This window comes from Petaurus breviceps, unplaced genomic scaffold, assembly GCF_028583685.1.
Source record: "Petaurus breviceps papuanus isolate PSGF00001 unplaced genomic scaffold, PetGlider_PUasm1.0 126, whole genome shotgun sequence".
NCBI lineage: Eukaryota > Metazoa > Chordata > Mammalia > Diprotodontia > Petauridae > Petaurus > Petaurus breviceps.
This window is the reverse complement of record NW_027185655.1, coordinates 56,846,799-56,872,318: the sequence shown is the minus strand read 5'-3', so window position 1 is coordinate 56,872,318 and position 25,520 is coordinate 56,846,799. Positions and strand designations below refer to the sequence as shown.

At 40.2% G+C, this 25,520-nt stretch overlaps 1 protein-coding gene across 1 annotated transcript in view; it reads left to right on the top strand.

Moving 5' to 3' along the window:
• Window positions 1-25,520, top strand: part of TENM3 (teneurin transmembrane protein 3) — a 3,497,142-nt gene that overhangs the window by 3,437,705 nt on the left and 33,917 nt on the right. The window lies entirely within an intron of this gene.

Here is a 25,520-nt window from a genome sequence, read left to right as displayed (position 1 = left end):
GGAGACAAATAGAAAATAATTGGGAGGGAAGGAGCTTGAGTTAAGAGGGATTGGGAAAGGCTTCCTGTAGAAGGAGGGATTTTAGTTAGGACATGAAAGAATCCAGGGAAGCCAGGAGGTGGAGAAGAGGAGGGTCAGCATTTTAAGCATGGAGGACAGCCACCAAAGTGAGCCCAGAGCTGAGAGATGAAGTGAAATGTTCATGAAACTGCTAGGAGAACACTGTTAATGGATCAGAGAGAGAGTGTCTGTGTGTAGGGAAAGACAAAGTTATATATAGTATAAGATGACTAAGAAATACATTTATATACATATATGTACATATGTGTATATCTATCCATAGAGATCGATTACTAGATAGGTCTTCTAGAAAGAGATACACACATCTCTCCCTTTACGGTCCTGACTGATATATACTTCAGTCAGTATTATGTTAATCTAAGATTCTGTGTGTAACCTCACATTTTCCCATTTTTATGCAAATGTTGAAAAGGAAATATGGGATTCTTCTATCAAAAGAAAATACATGATTTCTGACTGGTGGAATTTCCCTCCGAAAGGAAAGAGACATAAATTTAAGATTTTTTTTTTACTGTCAACAAATCAACAAGCAGTAACCATAGGAGAGTTTTGGAAACTTGACCCCTCTCCCCACCAAGCTGGTAGTTCAGGCCAGACAAGAGTGAGGAAGGCCAGTCACCCATTTATTGAAACTTCACATCTCTGCTGGGGACAGATGGCATCTGGAGCTCAAAGGCATTCATTTCAAAAACGGGAGATGAAGTTTTCTTCTTGGCAGCTATTTCTTTCCATGTTATGGTAATTACCGTGTGCCTCTCGTGATTCATCGGGGAAGTGGCCGATGGCCCCTGGAAGCACCTTAACTGCTGTTGTATGGTCTGGTAAAGGGGCCATATTAGGTATCAAGTGGTTTGTAATGCAGCTTTGTGAATCACAGGTAGGATTTAGAGTAATATGTTTCATGAGCTGAATAATTACTTATTTACTGATTGAGTAAACAGCCAGCTGGCCTCTGACCTTGTCTCCTACTTGCTGGGCAGTAGAAGGGATGTCCAGCTGGCTAATGGCATCCCCCTGTGTGCTGATACTGTGATAAGCCTAGTTATTCCCTTCAGTCAGTATTAGGGACTCGTTCCATGCTGCTCCTTATGCCGTTTACAAACAATTGCCTCACATTATAATTCCTAAGCTTAAAGTAATTTCAGAAAGACTGAAAAGATCTCACCTGCCAAAAATACATTATTTTTTTAAGTTCATACCTAGAATGAAACCTCAGAGACTATTCCAGGCCCTTAACAGCCGAATGCACACAAAAGCAAATCCAATGTATTGAATTGGGCAATAGAATAAATTATTTAATAATAAACGCCATTTCACAGTTCCCTGCATGCTTACACACATAAAATAAAAACCACTGGAACATATCTGGGGCTTCTTTTTTGACCTGCTTTGAAAAAAAAAAGAAAGCTGTGAAGGAAGAGAATTCTATCTGATTTGCCCATGCTTTCCCCTAAGGTAAGAGCAGAGGCTCTATCTTGTGCCTTCCCAGTTTGGGAGCTCTAGATTTGTGAAGGTGTCTGGGTGATTTTTCCATGAGCTATATTCAGATTTGCAGAGCAAATGAATGAGTTCCTCTCTTTTACCTATGTGTAAGGGTGTATATGGGTCTCTGGTTTCTCATTTGGGTGCTATATCATCCCCTTCTTTTATCTGAGCAACAGAGAATGAGCTTCGGAATCATTTCTTTACCATGGACCATCATGCATCCATGGCAAACTCAAATTCCCTCTGATGTCAGTTCAGTATCTCTGGCTGCAAAACTTACCTCACCTAAAGACCTGAGTAGAGACTTGGTACAACAAGCAATATTATCAGATTTTGGGTTAAAACTAAGCCAAATCCTTTTTCAGAATGCAGTATTTCCCATTTAATGTTAGAAAATTCAGTACTATTTATACCCAATTGGGGCCTGAAGGTGGAGAAAGTGACTTCATTTCTAATGATCCCAAGTCACACTAAGTACCCTGACATCTGCAGAGATATTTTGTTCTCCTTAAGTGAGCCTAATTCACTCTGAGCTCTCCCCTTCTGGTATTAGGGAAAGCACAAATGCCAGGAAAGCATAGCATCTTGACTAATACTCCTCAGTTCAGAGAGAAGAGGGTAATTTTTCCTTTGATGGGTATCTGACATGTAGCGCAATAATATCGAGCATGGAAACCACATTTGAAAAGTGTTTCTTCAGGGAAAGGCATATAAAAACTGTTGAAGTGTTAGTCTATTTTATAGAAAAAAAAAGAATACTGTTAAATTTAAGGGGACTCATTTTCCTTTTCCTTTTTGCTTTCTTTTTATTGAGCAAAATGTGTTAGCAAATTAAGAATGATTTGCAAGAGATTTATCAGCATATAGCTATTTTGCAGTCTTGGGAAAATGCTAAGGTTGATTTCCATTGCCACTTTGTTTGATTGTTTAATATTTTTGCTTTAAATTTTTAATTTGTTTTCTATTATAATACATATTCCCAAGGATATCAGTGAAAAATGTGTATGCTATTGGATAAAATGCCTGCTTCAAATTTCAAACATGAATCTGAGCACTCAAGCTTACACTTTTATTAAAACATCTATTCATTTACTATTTTTCTTCCTCCCTCCCCCAATATAATCATAAGATAATTAATTCTATCCACTTTTTGGAGAGCAAAAGGATGAAGAGTGGATGGGGAGATGTCAGATTTCCAAGAATGTCAGAAAAAAAAAAATCCAAGGAAAAGTTAAAATACAAATAAAGCAAATTCTTTCAGCATGTCAGCTTTGTCTCGGGAGTGTGATTGGCAATTCCAAAAGCTACATTAACTCCTTCTGGTCACTAGAATACGATTTAGTCAACTGGCCTTTTGGGCACTCTTTCAAATTCCCTAGTGTCTCCAAAGAGTTAATGAAGTTTTGAGGCAATGTTAATTCTCTTAAACTACTTAACAGCTATACAAACTAACCCAATGATCTGATATTTTCAGAACCCATTGCAAAATCAATTTATTTGGATTGTGACTTTTTTAATCTAAAAATTATCCAGTGGATAATTATATATTTATCCTATATTTAATATAGGATATTTAATTTATTTATTACCTAAATATATAGGTAATATTTAATACCTAAAATTTAATATTTTATTAATATTAATTTTATTTATATTTAATTTATATATTTAATATATAATACCTAAATTATATTTTTATATATTTAATACCTAAATTTTCTGCAGTATACCGATCTATTTTAGATGGCTCCATGAGAAGAAACTAAGGAATGTAAATGTCTACCAAAAACTAGAGAGGAGTTTCATTTTTTTTTTTTACTATTTTGCGAGGGGGTTGCTTTTGGAGGGGGAAAGGCAGGGCAACTGGGGTTAAGTGACTTGCCCAAGGTCACACAGCTAGTTTAGTGTTAAGTGTCTGAGGCCAAATTTGAACTCAGGTCCTCCTGACTCCAGGGCTGGTGCTCTATTCATTGCGCCACCTACCCACCCCGAATTTGATTTTTATTAAGGGATGAAACAGAAAATTGGCCAGTGGACATGCTGTTGTGGAGGAAAGAGGGAGGTAGACACATATAGCAGCTATTCTACTCTTCATTTTGGTGAGCAGGGGCAGTAGCCACACTCCTTTAAGACAGAACACTGAGGGAGGGCTCTGACCTGCATTCTGTAACCCCCAGAGGCATCCAGGATATGCTGGGGCTGTAGTTTGGTTTGGAGAGCCTTCATGGGGGCTGCTTTTCTCACCTAAATTGTTTCCCCAGGCATAGGTTAAAAAAAAGGCTTCTCTAAAAAAGCCATGGCAATTCTTAATTCTTCCCATTTATCTCTTAGTCCATATCCAGAATAACAGAATCTCAAAGTTGGCCTGGCTAGTGAAGTTGGATATGAAGTCCCTCTGTAACATCTCTGAGCACTCATCCAACCTCCAATTCACACTGACACTGATATGACCATGGGCAAGTAATTTAAGCTCCTTGAGTCTCAGTTTCCTCATCTGTAAAACAGAGGTAATATTTCCATTCCATAGTCCCACAAGGCGGTTGTGATGAAGGCAGCATAAATGTGAAGCTCGACAGAAACATGTGTGTGTTCCTTTTATTATGTACACTTGACTCTACAGCTCCTGTGAAACAAAGAGGAGACTCCTCAAACCTTTTCCAGTTCTGTCTTTGACATGGGATAATCCCGTGGGCTCTCAAAGATTCTTAGGAATGAGTGCTGGGAAACCATTTTGTACCTCGCTTTTGGAACTTGTTGATTCATCATAAGATCATAGAACTACAGCTGGAAGGGTCGTCAGAGGTCATCTAGTTCACACCCCCCCCCCATGTTACATTTCACATTACTTCAAAGTAAGGAATTTGAGGTGTTAGGAGGTGAAGAAATACCCCCCTAGGTGTGAGGTTGGATTTGAACTCAAGTCTTCTGACTCTGGAACTAGTGCTCTTTCTACTGTGCCACACTGCTATTCAAATGTTATTTCTTAAATTTGACTTTTATAAGCTAGGGATTTTTTTTGAAGTTAAACCTTTGTAACTGAAAGCAATGTATGAAAAGCAGAGGCAGTAAAATTTAGAGCTTCTAAGGAAAATACCTAATCAATAACTTTAAGGTCAGATTCCGAGGGAAGAGGGAAGATTAGTGTGAATGACCAGGCTTGCTAAGGAAAAATCTTTTCCTGCTTAGAAAAATTCTGTTGGGAAATTTGGTATGTGCTGAGCTGCAATCCTCCCCTCCATCAGCATGGTGAAGGCAACCAAAGGCCTTGCCTGAAAGCAGGCACAGATATCTCCAATAAAGTCCTCTGTTGCTACTTTATGGTATAGAGATATCCCCGGGCTCTATGGAGGATATGCCAGCATAGCATGAGCTCTGGCACATCTTACTGAGCTGGAAAGGCTTGGAGAACAGGCTTGGCAACAGATCGTGGATCTCTCATCCAAGGACCAGACTAGCTAACTTGGGAGAAGCTCATCACCAGAAGGCTGGCCACCGGGTGATGAATTTTTTGGCCTCAGCATCCAAATACTAAGGCTTGGAGGGGGACTGTGATCTGCATTAGTGAAGGGAAAACCCCATACCAGTGATATCATAGCTTCTTTCAAGTACTGAAAGTCAGAAATAAGCTTAAAGAAAAACCTAAGGGGTTCAAAACTTAGCAGAACCACAGAGAAGTCAAAAACAAGCCAAGGACTTTGCGTGCAGAGAATTCAATCTGTTTGGGCATAAGGGACAGCCGGAGTTAGATTAAATTGCCATTATTAATAACAACTGAGGGTTAATAAGAAAAGATTCCGTTTTCCCTATTTATGTTTCTTTAAATTTTGCTCTACATTACCTGTTAATTTTTTTCATATATGATAATTAAAGATTAGCTCATTGTTATGCCTTATTAATTTAAGTTTATTTCAGAAAATTAGTAGGAAAACATTAAGCTCTTCCCCAAAACCTAACATAAAACCTGAGCATAACTCTTGAATTCTCTCTCAAGTACTATATTTAGTAGGATTATTTTTTGTTTTGTTTTGTTGGGGGGGAGATGGGTTCAGTATATATCTATAAATATTTTTCTCTTGTCTAAGAAATAACATTTTAAGCATATAGTCGTGACTCACAGGATCAAAACAGCCTATTACCATCAACTCTGTTAACTGCATATATGAGAAGTCTTTCTGTCCAGACCAAATGAACCTAATCCAGACATACCTAGGTAGTGCCTTAGGACTATATTTAAATATTCAGCACAAGCCCCCAAAACCCAGACTGATATAAGAACGACAACAACTACCAGAGGGCAGAAAAAGTTGGAATTAGACTCTAGTCATAAAGCATTCTGTCAGTATCCAATTATAACACAGGGGCAGGAAAAAATGATGTGAGTACCACTGACTGATGCCTTTTTGAAAAGGCCATTCTTGGTGGCCCTCCACTGACCCATACCACATATCCCTTTATCTTTTTGCTGTCTTTTGTCTTTTTTGTCCTTTCTACCTCCTCCCTTTCCCTTCAGATTCTCCTCTTTCTTCTTTTTTATTTCTCTCCAGGAGTTCCCAGGCTTGGCTTTGACCAGCTGGTAGTACTCAGGACTAAAGAGGTGGCTAGAACAGTGCCTATGATGAAACCATCTTCCTTTTACTCCTGAACAGAAATTTTATTTTGTTGTTAATGTATCTGGGTTTGTAAAAAAAAAAAAAAAAAAAAAAAACAGGAAAAGGAAAAACTTGTCCTGTTGGGCTTTGGAAGGCACTTTCCTGAAGGGAAGGGGACGAGAGCTCTGACTCATGGCTCATCAGTCTAACAAAGAAAAGTGGGTGGAGCTTAGAGCTGGAGAGAGACTGTAGTGAAATATTTCTTTGGGCACAGTGAATGTCCATCTTCCCAAGGCCTGCAAAGGGCTTAAGAACTAAAGCATGCGTCTTGGTAGAATGAGTAATATGGGGTAGCCGCTTTTAAATAAAAAAGTAAAGGGATTCAGTGGGCTTAGGCATTTACAGGGACTGTTAAGACTTCAGTCTGTACATTTAGACATTACATTCCATATAAATGCTCACCAGTTTTGTATAAAATCCCCATTCCACATTCTTGACTTTTAAGCTCCCCAGAAAGGCATCCCCACTCCTGTGGCAAATCCAAGAGGAAATGGATTTTTTTTTAAAGCCCAGAGGGTCCCAGCATAATGCACAGTGAAGTCTCATGTACCCATTCGCAGAGAGCATTAACGTTGCATTACCTAATTACGGCAATCAATGCGTTAGTAAGAGCCTGCAACAATTCCAGCCGCTGTTCACTAAATCACAAGTGTGCTGTGATTTCTTAAAAATTGGGCCCACCAGTGGCTAAACACTTCAGCACATTGCATTATAGCTTTGCTGATCTCAGGATTTTGTCCATAAAGTATATATTGAAACCAGAAGATCTGGTTAAGAGTAGGAAAATGTCTGGATGTGTAGATTTCAGACCATAGTTCCCTGTGGCCTAAATAATAACCATAAAAGCTATTTCTTTTAACTCTTTGGAGGCTTCCTTCTTTCTATGGCATAACTTCACATTTTCTAGCAATATGCTCTATACCTCCTTGTTTCTGTGTTCCATTTCGCTGCCTGAGGTCAGCCACTCTGTTGTTACCTTTCCTTCTTTCTCAAATTCAGCATGGCCTCCAACCCCCTCCTTCCAGATTTCAGCAGCTTCGTGCCCTCTTCCATGCTCTGGTCTCTGTGGCGTCCTTCCTCCGTCTCCTCAGGCCTGTGCTCCACATTTGACATTCTTCTTGGCTTCCTATTCCAACCAGTGCTTTTCCTTTCTAATTCCAATTTCTATCTTCCCAACTCATTATCAATTCATTGACATGAAACATGCCTCCTGTTTTTTGTTTCCTTTTATCATCTCTGCTTCTTTGCCATCCACCCCTAGATCCCATTGATCCCCATTCTGCACTAATGATCATTAACAGAAGACGCTTCTTCCTGTTTGCTTTACAATCTTCCTGACTTTCACTGTTTTGCCAGACAAATGTAACTTGCAAGAATCCTACTGCAAATAGAATTACTGTGTTGCAGGGTTAACTACCTACATTATATGGTGGTTGTTAGAAAAGTGCTTTAGAAAAATCACAAAACTATTTAAAAATAATACCTCACATATAGAATTCTTAGAGGCCTGCATTATGGCAAAATGCTTTTCTTACAAGGTCATAAGTTAGGTCGTTCAAATATCATTCCCAGTGAGTGTATAAGTGAAAAGACAATGTCAGAAAGGTCATATAACTTTTCTAGGGTCACACAGCTAGTGAATGTTGTAGCTGAGACTCAAGCTTAGTCCACCATCACACTACTAATAACAAAATAATAAAACAAAAAATAACAAAATAATAAAACTAATACAATCATCATAATAACATCATAGAATTTGAAGACTTAAAAAAGATCAGTTGCCCCTTCCATTTTACAAATTCAGTTCAATTCAGTAAACATTTATTAAATGCCTAGTTCATGCAAGGCACTGTAGGATTGGGATGAGACTTGGGATTTCAGTGGCATACAGGATTCCTGGATGAGAAAGCTCCCTTTCCCAATGAATGTTGGCCCTTTCTCTGCTTTTTATGGCATTAGGGAGTTACCTAGAGCCCTGAGAGGTTAAGTGACTGGCTCAGGGTCACACAGTCAACAGGTATCAGAAGTGGGACTCTAGAAGTGCAGCCCTTTCTTGCTCCAAGGCCAACTGGGGGATACAAAGGTGAACATGGGGCCATAGAATCAGAGGTGGAAGGGATCTTGAAAACCGCCTAGTTTAACCTCTTAATGTTACAAATGAGGAACCAAGTACAAGAGACATTCATTGATGTGTCTAGGCTCACAGAGGTGGTGTCTGAGATGGGATCTGAACCCAAGATTTTGTGACTCCCAAGTCCAGTACTATCCACCATGCTCAAGAAACTGAAGAGTCTTAATGGGGGGAAAAGCAAGTAGACAAATGATCATAATACAAGGGAAAATGAGATAAATGCAGAGGAGGACAGACAAAAAAAAAGAGAAATTTAGGGAGATAGAAATCCCTTCTGGAAAAATCAAGGAAAGTTTCGTGGAGGAAGGGACATATGTGTTGAACCTTGAAAGATGAAAGAATTCAGCAGATGGAGAGAGGGACGTGGCCAGGGTGGGGGAAGAAATCCCAAGCGGAGGAAACGTCATGAACAAATGCTTAGAGGCTGGACAGTTTGGTACAAGAACAGAGGGGTGGAATTTGTTCTCATTTGTCTGAAATATGGACTGTCTTTTGTCAAGCAGTAGAGGATCCTAATGGAAAGATAGGGTGTGGCAGCTTTGAAAGGACAAGATGAAGAGTTTAGACTTTGTATGGTAGGCAGCAGGGAGCTAGTAAGTATTTGTGAATTGTATCACCTGAGAAAACTGATAAAAAAGGTATGAACTCACGTACTTGTGTTAGCAGTGAAGGAAGAGATTCAGAGGTAGAATTGACAGCTCAACAGTGATTGAATGTGTGGGGGCTGAGGGTGAGGCATTGGGGTGGTGACCACTTCCTCTCCTTTCCTCTTCTCTCCAAGGCACCCCTGTCAGCATTGACCCAGATTCTCTTGCCCTCGGTAGGGACATAGTTCACTGAGTTCACCTCTGTTCTCAGCAACCAGGTGGATAGAGAGCTGGGCCTAGAGTCAGGAAGTCTGGAGTTCAAATGTGACTTCAGACACAATCCCTACTCTCCAGGAGCTTACATTCTAATGGAGGAGTCAACATGTCCATATATAAGTATATACAGAATATATATTCTATGCATTTATGTATATACATTTATATGCACATGTGGAATAAATGCAAAATAGTTAACAGGGGAATGAGAAAAGTTTTCATGCAGAAGGTGATGGTACTTAAGTGACATCTTGAAGGAAGAGAAGGATTCTCTGAAGCAGAGGTGAGAAGGCATAATTCTCCCTGTTATATTCATGGGTCAACTCAAGTAGCATTTGTTAGTTGCTTACAACATGTTACACACTATGTTAGGTGCTGGACATATTAAAAACTAAATAGTACCTGCCATCAAGAAGTGTGCAGTTATTCTGGGGAAAAACAGTATGTCTGTAGAGAAGTAGATATGAAATCCATAAAAAGTAATGGTGGATACAGAAGGGAGAGAGAGGTTATAGAGTTTTCTATAGCAAGTGGTGTTTAGGCTGAGCCTTGGGGGAGTTTAGGACTTCGAGGAGGCAGAAGTAAAGAGGGAATTGCATTGCAGGTCCAGGGGTCAGCCTGTGCAAAGGCACCAAGACAATAAATGTTCAGAATGTCCTGTTCAGGGAACAGAAAATAGTCCATTTTGGCTATAATGTAGAGTGTATGGCAAGGAGACTGGGGGAACAGAAAAAGATGAAACCAGCTTGCAAAGGTAGGCTTTGGCCGAACACCAAAGGGCTCTACGTGACCAAAAGGAGAGTTTGGATTTTATGCTAGAGGCAAGAGGCAGCATCTTGGTGGGAAGGGCAGGGGTCAGGGACACAACACCATCAGACCTGTACTTTTGCAATATCAGTTTAGCTACTTTGTGGAGGATGGCCAGAAAAGGAGAGGAAATAGAGGCAGGAAAATAAGGCTCCTCAGGCTGAAAAATGCAATCAGCACCAGCAAGCACACATTTCAAACCAAAGGACTTTGTTCTTTAAATGAATCCTGCCTTCCTCATGATATCCCCATCCTAAAAATGATAAGACTGAAATATGGTTCCCAAACAAATAGGGACCAACCCAGAAGCTGTGGAATAAATTGAAGAAATTCATTTTAGAATTCCTTGTCTTCAAATGCTTTTACCTCACAGCCTATGAGTTTCAGGCCTGGACATTGTCACTCCATCACGCTGTACCTGCTGTAAGAAATGAGTTTATAAGGAGGGAGGCATTGGCTCAGTTTCCTTGAAGCTTTGAAATATGTCATTCTCTCCTTTTCTGTAACTATCATGAGGGTCCTGTCCCCCCAGTGCTCCAAAGAAGTACGTATTAGGCCAGAAGTAAGAGAGGAAAGATTTTAAGCTGCTCAGCCTTTGTTATCTGGGGTAGTACAGGAGCCAGTGGGCCACAGATCTCCTCTGACATGGGGGAGCACAGCAAGGGGTCAGGAGCTGCCCTGTCCACAAGATTTAGCAAGACATACCAGTGCAGCAGTAAAAGGTGACGTTGACCCAGTCCATGCTCATCCTTATTCCTAGCTGGGTGGTACGATATCATGAGGCCCCGAATTCAGTTTTGGCCTCAGACCCTTAATGAGCTGGGTGACCCTAAGCAAGTCACAACTCATTGTCTTCCTCAGTTAACTAGTCTGTAAAATGGAGACAGAAATAGCACTTCCCTCCCATGGTTGTCATGAAGAAAATATAATATTTATAAAGATAAACATACAAAGTACTTTGCCAACTTAAAGCACTCTATAAATGCTGGCTGTCCATATGAAACAGAAATCCGGTGGAAAGAAAAGAGGCCGCCTCTATGGCCCTCTCTTTCTTCTCTGTCAAATCTGTAAATATGCAGGTAGTGGTCAGCTAAGTACTAGATGGTCCAATGATTTGAGGCTGCATTGATTGCCTAGCTTATTGAATGTGTCTGGGGCAATTTAAACATTTTACATGGACTACCCTGATTTTTGAGGACTTCATAATGACAAAATTGCAGCTGAATCCAAAGAGATGATGTGTTTCTCTAGGAGATAATTGTCAAAATGCATGAAACCCTCGAGTTTGCTCCCAGAGGAATAAAATGCAAATTCCTTTTAATGTAAGTATTGGAGATGATCGTTGCAGCCCCACAGAATACAAAATCAGCCCGGCAGTGTAGTGGGTCCGGTTTGAATTGGGTCCTGGCTGGTTGGGTAAGGATCAGAAACAAAGAGAAATCTGTACCCAGAGGTGCCCCACAGAAGATGTCTCTGCAATGGCCATCCTCTCTATAGTGAATGAAGGGTGCATCTGTGCTTCTTGGAAACCTTCAGATTTTGTTGGAGAAGGTGAAGGAGATTTGAACTTCAAGGTTCTATCTCCCAAGCAAAGTCATTACAGATACCCCAACTGTTCTCTTCCTCTGGGAGCTACTTGGTATTTATTAGTGGTGTACATATTAAACCCCCCTCACCCCAGCAGAATATCTGTTGTCCCCCCCAAGGAAGGGACTGTTTAATTTTTTTATCCTCAGCATGTAGTAGAGTGCCTTACACATAATGAGTTATTTAATACTTGTTCATTGAATTGAATTTAGTTATGGCATTATTGGTATTTTACCATAATAACAGCTAATGTTTACAAATATGAATAGACAAAAAAAAACAGAGGAAGTGGTAAGATTAATTCTTTATGTTTCTTTTTATTCCAGTCTACTCCAAACAAGATGAAATTGTTTTTAGAAAATTGCAGAAAGAAATCATCAAATAATAAATTCTGCTTTAAAAAAACTGATCATCCAGGCTTAAGAAAGTGAGGGTGAAAATGTTAACAATGCAGATTAACTTTAAAATGTGTTTACATTTTTTTCTCAGAGGGCTAGTTGTTAACTGTTTACCAGCACCCCTCCTAACCTCATCTCCTCTGAAATCAAAATACTCACCACAATATACTTGACATGGCTTTGTTTGAAGAACCATTGGGTGGGGATTCACCATCCCAAGGGTAACAACAGTCCATCACTGGACAACATTCATTGTTAGGACATTTTCCTGTATATTGAGCCACAGTCTCTCTGAAAGTTTCACTTGTCGCACCAAGTTCTGTCCTAAAAGGACCTGTCCTGGCAAGGTTAGAATATATTGGCTAAAGTGAAGTTCCTGAACTACCAACATACAGATGTTGTTTTTTGGTTGTTGTTTTTTTTTTTAAAGCAATCGGGGTTAAGTAACTTGCTCAAGGTTACACAGCCAGTTATTTCTGGGTGTGTTGCTGAGTATCTGAGCCCAGATTTGATCCCCAGGTCATCCCGACACTAGAGCCGGTGCTCTTACTCGCTGTGCTACCTGGCCACCCCAACATACAGATGTTTGAAGCCTAAATACTGGGCAAAGGTGGAATGGTCATATGCCATCGTGGCAGACAGGGAGACTAAGCACCAATCAGGTCATTGAAAGAGAGAAAATCTTTCTTGTGAAAAAATTTCACAAGTAGGTACATTTTCCCCTAGAATGTCCTGCCCCTCCACCTTAAACTCAATCTGTCAAAAACTGAGAACTAACCATCTTCTCCCTGAAACTGGCTCCCATTTGCATGAATGGCATCACCTTTTATTTCTTCTCTTCTTTGTCCATCACCAGCTTCTAATTCTTATTAATTTTTCTCTCAGTTGATCTCTTGAATGTGCCCAGTTTTCTCTATCCCCATTGCTACCATCCTCCCAGGTTCTTATCACCACATTGTAACAGCCACCTAAGCTGCTAATTATGGACAGTTCACTTTCCCAAAATACTGACAGGCTGGAATCCTAAATCAAAGAAAGATCACATGCTTTAGATGGAATCATTGAACTTCTTTAAAAAAAATATCTATCAATATAACTGGCTTCTTCTGTAATACTGTGAGTTCTGTTTTAGGCACTTAAAACTATTACTGTGAGAAGGGTGCCAGTGCTTCCCAGACGACCAAAGAGGGCAACCAGAGAATAAGACACCCCCCCCCAATCCACCTTAAGGTCCATCCCAAGTGGGGCCGCACATGGTTTTTCAAAAGAAATGAGACTGAGCTGAAGAGCTTTGCCAGGACGAGCTGCCGAGTAAAAATTAAAGCACCATATTTCTTAGCAGAGAGTCAGTGATGAGATTCATGGGAGTTGCTGGGAGTAGTTCTGGTATTTTAATGTAATTGCTTTTCCTCACTTCTCCTCTTTGACTGGTAATTCTAGATTTGTTTCAGTTCCAACTTGTTTCCCACCTGAAATTCTAAGGGAGGGAATTAAACCCCCTGGTCTTTGAGGTAAAAATATCAGAAGTGAAAAGAATATTATTATAAACTGTGTATCAACAGCTTATCTTCCAGACATTTCCTTCTTGCATTAAGTATACTAATTGCTCTCTATGCAAATGTAAACTTAATGGCACTAACAAGCTCAATGAAACAATTTAATTGCTACATTATGATGTATTTTCCATATGTATCAACATGAAAGAGGTACCTGAATAATAATGTATGGTGCCTTACTCTCTGCTCACACAGGGGAGTATAACCTAGGAAATAAAAGTCTTGTACAAGGAGGAAAAAGAGCTTCGCCCATAGCACCTGGCCTCTGTCAGTTAGTCAACAAACATTTATCAAGTACCAGGTACTGTGCTAAACTCTGGGGACAGAAAGAAAGGCCAAAGGCAGACCCTGCTCTCAAGGGTGCAAACAATTATGTACAAACAAGATACATACAAGATAAATTGGAGATAATTATCAGAGGGAAGGAGGCATTAAGGGGGTTCACAAAGGCTTTCTCTAAAAAGTGGGATTTTAGTTGGGATTGGAAAGAATTGGAGGCAGAAATGAGGGAAAGCCGTTCCAAACATGGGAGACAGCCAATGAAAATGCCCAGTGGGGAGGTGGGGGAATTTCTTTTCTAAGGAGGCTGCTATCATAGGACCCTAGGGTACATGGGACATGGAAGGCAAAAGAAGGCTGAAAAGGTCGGGGAGAAGCAAGTTAAAAGGGTTTTTTAACACCAGAGAATTTTCTATTTGGTCCTGGAGGGAATTGGGAGCCACTAGAGTTTATTGGGTGACATGGTCAGACCTGTACTTTAGGAAGAGCCTAAAACAGGGCAGAAGAAAAAGAAAAAACAGGTGTTTGCCAACTGCATTAAGTTCCCCTGTGTGGGGGGAGACAACTGGCCCTCAGTGGGCTCTCTCAACCACAATCAAGGCAAGCGTGTGACTGCCCCCAGCAGCCAGGAGTCATAGGAGAATATACTTACAGAGCTTCTTTTTAAATGAGTGAAGACAATGAGGCCGTAAGAGGTTAAGTGACTTAGCCAGAGTCACAAGGCTCGTCAGTACAGAGGCACTACTAGAAGCTAGACCTCCTTCCTTTTGGGCCATTGTTATTCCCACTGTGCCAGGATGGAGAATACGAGAGACGAGAGCAGGGCTTACCTTCATTCTGTGCCAAAAGCAGCACACCATTTGGCATTCACCCAAATTTGCAGAAGCCAACCTTATACTCATGCAAAACATTCCATGATGTAGCTATTCCAACAAAATTTTATTGCCATTTACCTGATTGATTTAAATTTCTTTCTAATTAAAATAATAATAGCATTCATAAAGCACTTTTTAACATTCACAAAGTGTTAACTATTTTAACTATGAAATTAAGGACTGAAATCTGAACCTAAGGAAGATAATTGATAAAGATTTTTACACAAACACACACACACACTCACATGCACACTCACACTCCTTTTGATTCATCCAGTATAAAGATGTAGCCTTCAAAGAAAGCACATGGATGAGAATATACTCGAGACAGAAGAAGGAAGCCAGTCATGGCATAGTTTCAATAATTATCCCTTTTGGGTGAAACCCAGAGCAAACATACCCCAAACTGTGTTTCTTCTGCCTTAATTTCCTCAGGACAGGAGACTAGAAGGAAAGTAGGATCCCACTCCATAGTCCTAACCTATTGCTATCTGTATTGTCATCAGTGCCATTTAACATATTTCTAAATAATTGGTTTTGTTCAATACTTCAGCTCAACAAGTATTAACTGATTACTGTGTAATCAAGTGCTAGGAGACAGAAAGTGCTACAACAGAGTGCCCATACTCTAGGAATGGGCGGAAGGACCAATACACAAGAAACCCATCTGAAGGAGAATGAGAAAAGTGCAAAGAATCAGTCCGAGCAAAGGGTTGTAAGAAACCTCAAGGAGAAGAGCTTGATCGACGTGGTTGAGAGTTCTGCTTCAGACACTTAACTCTGTGACCCTGCGCAGGATACTTTGCCATTTCCTCACATGGAAAAAGAGGCTGGAGTGAGTCAGTGACCTCCAAGGTCCAGCTCTAAATCTAAAATTCTGTGGATTGGGACTTAGAGGAAGAGAAGGATCTCCATAGATCAGAGACAGAGGAGAAAAGGAGGGTTAATTCTGGGCATGAAGGACAGAGTGAAGAAAGGCTCAGACCCAGGAGCGAGTAGGGGACAGAGAGTAGTCCAATTTTTAAAGGGAGCAGAATGAGATAAGGCCTCAGAGGACAAACTAACCCCCAAAATTTTCGGATTGCTTTCATAGTAAACATGATATGTAGTTTCCGTAGTAAACCCAGCTGCATCCATCTCTGCAAAAAATTCTTTGAAATAATAAGCTGAGCCACCATGTTGTAGCCTGGATTAATTCAGACCCAAGTTTAGTCATCCTGTGAGTGCCATGAGTTCAAGCCCACAACCAATATTTTCACCTCTCCAAGTCCCAGTTTCTTCATCCATCCAGTTGGGGTGCTACCTTTAGTAGCCTCCTCACAGGATTACCAAAGACTCAAATGTATATAAAGGGTTTTGAAAGCTTTGAAATGGTATATAAATGTCAGATTATCATCATCATCATTTAAACTAGGATTATTTGGAGCGTGGAATTTCAGATAATTAGATTCTCTCTACCAGTGCAGAGCAACAGCTAGTCTGCAATATAAGTATAGTCTTAGATGGGTGCCAGGGGGCAGCATGGCATAGGAGATAGAAGGCTGATCGGAAAGCCAGACAGCGCTGGGTTCAGGTGCACCACATGGCTGAGCCATGGTGTTGAACATGGTACTGACATCCAAAAACTCAGAAGCATGGCTGGATGGAGAATGAATGAAGAAGTCATTTTATTACTGAGAAGCACAGATGACGGGAAATTCTCTTGCCCATTTTAAAGGAAGTTTTCAAGAGCCATAAATTATTTCCATTGGAATTAATTTGCAGCGTCTTTTGTGTACTGCACTAAACATGAGAGGTTGATGGCTGTGTGATTGAAGTAAGTGCCATTCTCCAGTGAGGAGTGGCTTTCTCAGCAGGAGGAAGAGGCCATCTCTTCACCATCGAGGCTGGGCCACCGCTTTTGCTCTGAAGGGTATTAATAAGGGATCTTAACTCTATAGGGGAGTTAAAAAGAGATTTTTTAAATGTACTACAAAGACTCAAACATCAAGTACAGGCAGAAATACAAGGGAAATTAAAGAAGGGCCAGTAGACAAACATCAAATAAAGGCATCCATCCCAACAGGCAGAGAGCACAAGGTGCCAGAGAGCCTGAGGGGCTTTGTCTTTTCCAATGAAAGCCTTTTGGGAAGAAGGGTCAAGGGGAGCAGGAGAGAATGCAGTTGTGCTATGAATTTGATGCTATGAGGCTAAGACTAGATGAGGAGGGGAGAAATCAGGAAGCTAAGGGGTTGTTCACATTCCCCAGATGCCATTTCCGTGTTTCTTAAAAAAAAAAAATAAATAAAATAAAGAAATTACAGCAAAACCACCATTGCCAACCCTGAGCTGGGCAGGCCTGGTTCACCAATAAGATAAACTAGCACTTATTCGCACCAGAAAGTTGTAGACAACTAGAGAATCCTCAGAGATCCTTTATCCTCTGGACATATTACTTAACATTTTTACTACCGTGTTTCCCCGATAATAAGACCTATCCCGAAAGTAAGCCCTCCCCTTACTGTGTAAGATTCCTCTAAAATAAGCCCTCCCCCGAAAATAAGCCCTATTGAGATTGCTACTGTAGTGAAGGTGGTCCCCTGCGCTACACGCTACATTACGGTACCCTCTGTATGCACCGTTCCCCCCCCCCCCGGGTGAAACGCACGCCGTGCTCCGAGCTGCATCCAATGAGAGCTGCAGCAGTGAGCGCGTCATCCTGTTCTTCCCCAGTGATTTGCTTATTGAATAAAGGTGCATTTTTTTTGTTCACATTTACCTGTTTATTAAAATTGCTGTCAATGTTCATTAAAATAAGCCCTCCCCTAAAAATAAGCCCTCTGGTGTTTTTCTGTCCAAAAAAAAATAATAAGACAGTGTCTTATTATCGGGGAAACACAGTAGCACTTGTGGTCACTATTGCCATAGGCATCTGGATGTGTGCCTTGTGAGGACATCTCTTTATTTGGAGGGGAGGGAGGAGATGGATGTGATGGAGAAGCAGAAGCCTGAAAATGCTGAAAGTCCTTGGGAATCATCTCTTACTCTACCTCAACCCCTTTATCCATGTTCATACCACTCAATGGACTCAATGGCAGTGTCTCTCTCATCAGTCCCTTCCTTTTCATTCCCCCCTCTAGGTAAAGTCTTTATTTCCCCACACTTGACTTTTCTAATGGTTGTTAATTGGTTTTCTTGCCTTTAGGCTTTCTCTGCTCTAATCTATATCATGAACGCTTCTACTGGATTTTTTTTTTTTTAAGACCTGGGATTTCACCAATATAGGCAACCCCCAGTAAGGAAACTGCCTCTAGCAAAGTACATCAACTATTATTCAATTTATAATCTTAAAGAGTTGTCCAGGAATGGGGGAAGGGAAGGAGAGATGAGAGAATCTGAGAAGCATATTACTTGTCCAGGGTCACACAATTCACATGCCTCCGGAACAACTCCTGATTCCAGGACCAATTCTGTCTCCACTACATATCACTATGCCTCTCCACCAGGGTAGTCTCCCTAAACTGCTCCTTCTCTCCTGTGACGCCCAATTTTTCCACTTTTCCCACTGCCAAGAGGAAGGAAAGATGGGAGGGAGTTATCTGTGCCAGGAACCATGCTAAAAGTTTCACAATATTGTCTCACTTGATCCTACAGCCACTCTCCGAGGGTAGGCGCTATTATTCTCCCTAAGAGGATGATTTCCAAGCCCATGATACGGCATCCAGAGACTTCCACAAACTGCCCAGCTTCTTAACTCCCACATCGTCCCTTCAGTCAATAAGTAGGTTGGCCTGCTTCCTGCTCCCCAATTAGGCCATGCCCGTCCCCACTTTATGCTGTTTACCATTTCCTAAATTACCCTTCCCCCCTGCCTCTCTACCTACTGAAATTCTTCAAGGATGAGCTTAAATCTCACCTCATAGGAACATAGGAGTTACAACCGGCATTAGAAAGATTAATGGCTTTGAACTCGGGAAAACCCAGGTTCAATCTGTGTGACCTACTGAGCAACTTGGAACCTCTCCGGGCCTCAGTACTATAAAATGAGTATCTAACACTCCATCAACTATCAATCTGTGATCCTAGGGATAAATGAGAAGTAGAATGACTGCAGGGAACACCTAGTTCAGCCTGATCATTTTAGGGATTGTGAAACTGGAGTGCAGAGAGGCTGACTTCCCCAGAGTCCCACAGAGAGTAAGCAGCAAAGCCCTCCCTTCCCCCGAAAGCTTCTCCCATCACCCCAGTCCTTAATGATTTAGCCCATCCTCGAACCCGGGCCGCACCTGCTAAGTGGTAGTCATCTCGTACTGTTAGCCAATAAATAGAATAGCTGATACATATGTCCTGCTTTATTGTTACAAAGTGCCTTATATAGACTATTTCATCTTTAATGAGTTTTATAATAACTAGTTTTCTTTCTAAGAGGTTGCATCGGTATCTTTTGTTCTTGCATCTCCCATATTTCCCCTGTCCCCTCTCCCAGGTTCCTTCTGCTTCCCTGAGAGCCCTCCCTTATAACAAAGAAAGCTAATGCTTCAAGCTGAGTATTCTCTCCTCTGGATTATAAACTGCTTAACTATCATGGCTTGAGAATTTGACAAGCATTTGTTCAATGCATAGAGGAGCTAGAATAGAAAGACAAGAATGGAACTTATTCCCCTTACAGAGCTTACATTCTATTGGCCATTATCCTTTTCATCTCCCATACTGCCTTGTACAGAGATTCAATAGTATCTCAGCGGCTTGGCTTCGTTAAGGCCGCTCCTCTTAAGGCACAAATTTAGATCTTCAGAGGCCAAAATTGTTGAGCAGAGAAAATCCTCACTTAACCCTCTAGCACATTAACTATGCTGCCGACAAAGGTTACTTGTATTTTTCTTTCCAAAAAAGCCCAATGGTAATAGGTTGCAGCTTGAATGCCCAACATCGCCCGCTGTATCTCACTGCGCTCAGCATCCTGTGATACAAAATGCCTGCCCAGCATGAAATGGAATTTGTGGTAAAGCCATACAAAGAAGAGAGTCAAAGGTTGGAGAAATGCTTTCTCTACAAGAAAGATGAAGTTTTCCTTTCTAGGAAATCTAAACTAGCAGAAGGCTTGGAAAAGGGCAGGTCAGGGATAGTGGGGCAGTCGAATCAGTCAAGTGCTTGCAGATGGCATGAAGGGCTAGCTAGAAATACAGTGTGGCTCCCCGCCTTCCATCAGGCACTATGATCTAGCAAAGGAAGAGAGGTCAGGCCGCAGGAGTTCCAGTGATGGTTCTGTCACTGATTCCCAGGAAGAACCTGAGTCAGACACTTAACATTTCATACCTTGGTTTACCCATATGTAAAAATAAAGAAAAATGCTAGAGTACCCACATGCTGAATAACCACTCACAGGACTCTTCTAAGAACGTTATTATATCTATAAATCTCATGATTAGGTACCACACAAAGCATTTTATAACATTTAGGGGGTTTTAAGACCACGAGAAACTTCTTTTAAGAACCAAGAAAAGATTCTTATGCCGCAGCAATGGGAAGATTTTTCCCCTATCTTTGGTAGAAAGTAATCCGGAATCCCTGAAATCACAGAAATGTAAAGCATTTTCCCCTACCTTTATTGATGACTTGTTTGGAGATGTTACTCTTTTATAGGATTTAGAGCTTATCCCATCTGGGTTCCCTCATTTTATAACTGGGAAAACTGAGGCCTAAACAGGGAAAGTAGTTCTCTCCTGGGGTCACATAAGTAGTATCAAAACGGGATTCAAAAACACAGCTCCTCTAAGTTCAGATTCAGTACTCCTGTGACACACTGTGCTTTGTCTCTGAAGAAAATGTTGGGCTTAGTATAGATGGGTAAGGAGCCTTAGGAAAGAGCTTGTTTCAATGGATCATATTTCCAAGAATTGTTGCACAGGGTGCTCTTCGGTGTTTTAATTTATACCCTTTCTCATTCTCACATCCATTAAATAGACCCGAAACACATTTTTTAAGCAAAGTTATTTAAAATGAAGGCAATAAAACATAAGATGGGGAACTGTGTGAAATAATTTTCAGAAAAGTAATTTAAGCAAGTAGTTACCCCAGTGCTCAGCCAGAAACTAAAGTCACACTCTAATCTTTGCAATGAACAGAAAAGAACCCCTGCCCCCCACCCCCAGTTCTCCAATGATGAGTCAACAGAGTGTAATCTCTTAATAAGCTGGAAAAGTCTAGAATGTGGGCCTGGCAATATACTGAATATAGCAGCCTTTGTTTTAAGGGACCAGTCTAGCTAAATTCAAAGAAGTTCTTTACTATGGTGGCTACAGGGTGATAAATTATTTGGGCCACAAAAGCTCAAGATCTAATCTTGGAGTTGCAAGGGACTAGAGAGGCCATGTGCTCTAGCCCATGCCCAAACAAAACTCTTTTCTACGACTGACACAACAAATGGCCATACAGGCTTAAAGTCCAGTTTGGGGGAACCCACGACTTCCTAGAACATCCCATTCCACTTTGGGACAGATTTCATTGTTTTGTTGTTGTTGTTAAGCAATCGGGGTTAAGTAACTTGCTCAAAGTTACACGGCCAGGTGTTTCTGGGTGGGTGCTAAGTGTCTGAGCCCAGGATTCGATCTCCAGGTCTTCTCAACACTGGAGCCGGTGCTGTTACTCGCTGTGCTACCTGGCCACCCCTAGATTTCATTGTTAGCAAGTTTTTCCTTTCACTTAGCCTAAATGTGCTTCTTGGCAGTTTCTAGTCATCACTCCCAATTCTGCCCTCTGGTCAAGCAGAGGAGAGTTAATCCCATTCCTCCTAGAGAGCCCTTCCAATGCTTGAAGACAGCTATTGTATGTCCCTTAACTTGTCATGTCTTCAAGCTGAACATCCTCACTTTTCATGGAATTTGATTTAGAGACATATAGGATCTTTAAAATCATCTTGCCTACCCCTCATGACCCACTGAGGATATGTGACTTGTCCAAGGTTATGCAGGCATTAAATAGATTTCTTCTGCCTCTCCTCATGTATCGGGACCTCAAAGTCCCTCATCAACCTAGTTGCCTTCCCCTAGATTTTCTTCTGCTTATCGGTGCCCTTTCTAAAACTAAACACAGTATTCCAGATGTGGTTTCATCAGGGCAAAGTGCCACAGTCTGATGATTCTGGCCATGATTCTACCCTGAATGCAGCCCAAGATGACATTAGCAATTTTTGTATTGTACTTCCCATCCCAAAGATAACAAAGCCCCCCCCCCTCCAAAAAAAGCAGTCCTTCCTTTTCTCCATTATCATCTCACTATCCTGAGTCCTGTTCCTCATTATCTTACTCTCCCCTTCTTTTGCCCTCCACTGCTATTATTTTAGGGCATCCCCTACCTGTACAGCGAAGAATATCAAACTACCCATGGATTAGAAAGATAAAAGGAGAAGCTAGAGTAGGTACTGTTAATTCATAATTCTTTAGGTCCATTTGATGGTGTAGGGCAGTGTGGACATGTTATAATGGCATACTGAGTCATCAGATAGAGGGCAAGATCTGGAGTCTGAAAGATCTGAGTTCAAATCCTCTCTCAAACACTTATTAGCTATATGACCCGGGACAAGTCACTTAACCTCAACTTGCTTCAGTTTCTTCATCAGTAAAATGAGAATAATAGCACCAACCTCTTGGGGTTGCTTTGAGGATTAAATGAAATATTTATAAAGAACTGTACAAAAATTAAAGCACTGGATAAATGCTAGTTTATATCATTTCTCCAAAAACAGTATATGAGATCTAAGAAAAAAAATATCAAATCTTTTTAGACTTCCCAATTATGCCTCTAATCAACTGAGTGTATTTAAGAGCTTATTAAATTCATGGTATATTTATTTTCTGGCATTCTCTCTCACATTCCAATCTCTCTTCCCTACATCCTGTGCTCACCCTTCCCTGCCCTCTGACCTTTTTCTAGCAATTTCAGCTTAATGTTGTGGCTCATTATTTTCTGCTGAATTAATCAAATCAGTGTGTCATTTGACCATGATATAGGTGCTGCTTCTCTACTGTGTTTCCTTCTCTTTACTGTTCAATTCTCACTTCTTGCTTCTCCCATCCTTACTGAACCTTCTCTACTTTTGTTTTACCTGAAAGCTCCCTATCCCTGACCAAATCCTTTAAAGTTGTCACATACTTTTAAAAAAAAAATGAGAAAATGAAATAGAAGAAAATATGTTGGCAGCTAGGTGGCACAGTGAACAGAGCACCGGACCTGGAGTCAGAAGGACCTGAATTCAAATCCGACTTCAGACACTTAACACTTACTAGCTTTGTGACCTTGGGCTTATCACTTAACGCCAATAGCCCTGCCTTCCCCCCCCCCTCCAAAAAGTGAAGAAGAAGGAGAAGAAGAAGGAGGAGGAAGAGGAGGAGAAGGAGGAGGAGGAGAAGGAGGAGGAGAAGAAGGAGAAGAAGAAGGAGGAGGAGGAGGAGGAAGAAGAGAAGAAGAAGAAGAAGAAGAAGAAGAAGAAGAAGAAGAAGAAGAAGAAGAAGAAGAAGAAGAAAAGAAGAAGAAGAAGAAGAAGTAGAAGAAGAAGAAAAGAAGAAGAAGAAGAAGAAGAAGAAGAAGAAGAAGAAGAAGAAGAAGAAGAAGAAGAAGAAGAAGAAAAGAAACAAATAGATGGAAAACATGTTTCAGTCTCTGTACACTATGAGTCTATCGGCTCTCTATCTGAAGGTAGATAGCATGTTTCTTAATGAGTCCTCTGAAATTCTGCTTGGATATTGTGTGGATCAGAGTTATTTAGTCTTTCAAAGTTAATTATCAATACTATTGTTATTGTATAAATCATTCTGTTTCTGCTCACTTCACTTTGCATTAGTTCATACAAGTCTGGTCAGGTTTTATTCTATCACATTCCTATACTCAAATTTGTTCAGTTATCCTCCAGTTAATGGGCATCCCCTCAGTTTCCAATTCTTTGCCACCACAAAAAAAAAGCTGCTATAAATATGTTTTGTACAGATGGGTATATTTCCTCTTTCCTTGATCTTTTTGGGGTACAGACCTAGTAGTGGTATCTCTGGGTCAAAGGAAGAGTTTCATAGGCCTTTGGACATGCTCCCAAATTGTTTTCCAGAATGGATAGACTAGTTCACAGTTACACCAGCAAGGTATTAATATAACTATTATATCCCCTTTAGCATTTGTCATCTCCTTTTTTTGTCATCTTAGCCAATCTGATGGGTATGAGATAGTATTTCAGAGTTGTTTTAATTTATATTTCTCTAATTATTAGAGATTAAGAACATTTTTTCATGATAGCTATTGTAAGCTTTGATTTCTCTTACTAAAAACTGCATATTTATATCCTTTGAGCATTTATCAATTTGGAAATGGTTCTCATTTTTATAAATTTGACTCAGCTCCCAATATGTGTAAGAAATGAGGCTTTTATCAGAGAAACTTGCTACAAAAATATTATCCCAGTTTCTTGCATTTCTTCTAATTGTGTCTGCATTATTTGTGCAAAAGACTTTTTAAATTTATTTAATCAGAATTATCCATTTTACCTTCTATGAACCTTTCTATTCTTGTTGGGTTATGAACTCATCCCTATTCATAGCTCTTACAGGTTATCACACTTTAAGTCGAAATCAGGTGTCCATTTTGAGCTTATCCTGGTAGACAATGTGAGATGCTGGTCTGTTCCCCTGCCAGACTGTTTTACAGTTTTACTGATAATTACCAGTAATTTTTGTCAAATGGTGAGTTCTTGTTCCACTGGCTAAGATGTTTGGGTTTATCAAATTTGAGGTACTATGCTTATTTGCATCTGTATATTTTGTACCTAATCTGTGCTGCAGTTTAGCTTTTCTACTTAAAACTACATACAAATTTTTTTTTACAATTACAGCTTTAAAGTTTAATTTGCAAACCAGTCTGCTAGGCTGCTACCTTCCCATTTCTGCTCCTTGGTTCCCTCAATATTCTTTTGTTCCTACAGATGAATTATGTTATTTTGTTTCTAGCTCTATAAGTCTTTGGTAATGTTGATTGGTATAGCACTGATTAAGTAAGCTAATTTAGGCAGTATTGTCATTTTTATTATATTGACTTGGCTTACCCAAGAGTAATTAATATTTCTCCAATTTTTAAAATATGTCTTTATTTGTGTGAAGGTTTTATACATGCACTCATATAGTTCTTGTGTGTGTGTTCTGGCAAGTAGACTCCTACATATTTTATACTGTCTGCAGTTATTTTAAATGCTATTTCTCTATCCCTTCCTGATGGATTTTGTTGGTCATAAATAGAAAGGCTGATGGTTTATGTGCATTTATTTTGTATCCAGCAGCTTCACTGAAGTTGCTCATTGTTTTGGCTGGTTTTTTTTTAAGCTGATTTTCTAGGGTCCTCTAAGAATACCATCATATCATAATAAGGATAGTTTTGTTTCCTCATTGCCTATTCTTATTCCTTCAATTTCTTTTTCTTGTCTTATTGCTATATAACTAGCATTTCAAGTTCAACGGAATCATAAAGTTGGTAATGGACATCCTTGTTTCACCCCAATCTTATTTTTAAAAGGCTCCTAGTTTACTCTCATTATGGATAATGCTTATTCTTGGTTTTATATAGATACTTTCTATTATTTTAAGGAAAGCTCCATTTTCCTTTGCTTTCTAATGTCTTTAACAGTAATGGGTGTTGTATTCTTTCAAAAACGTCTGCATCTTTTGAAATTTCTTATGTTTACTGATATAGTCACTTATGCTTACAGTTTTCCTAATAATGAATCAGCCATTCCTGGAATAAATCCAGCCTGGTCATGGTCTCCTTTTTACTATTTTATTTATAGTTTTTGCATCA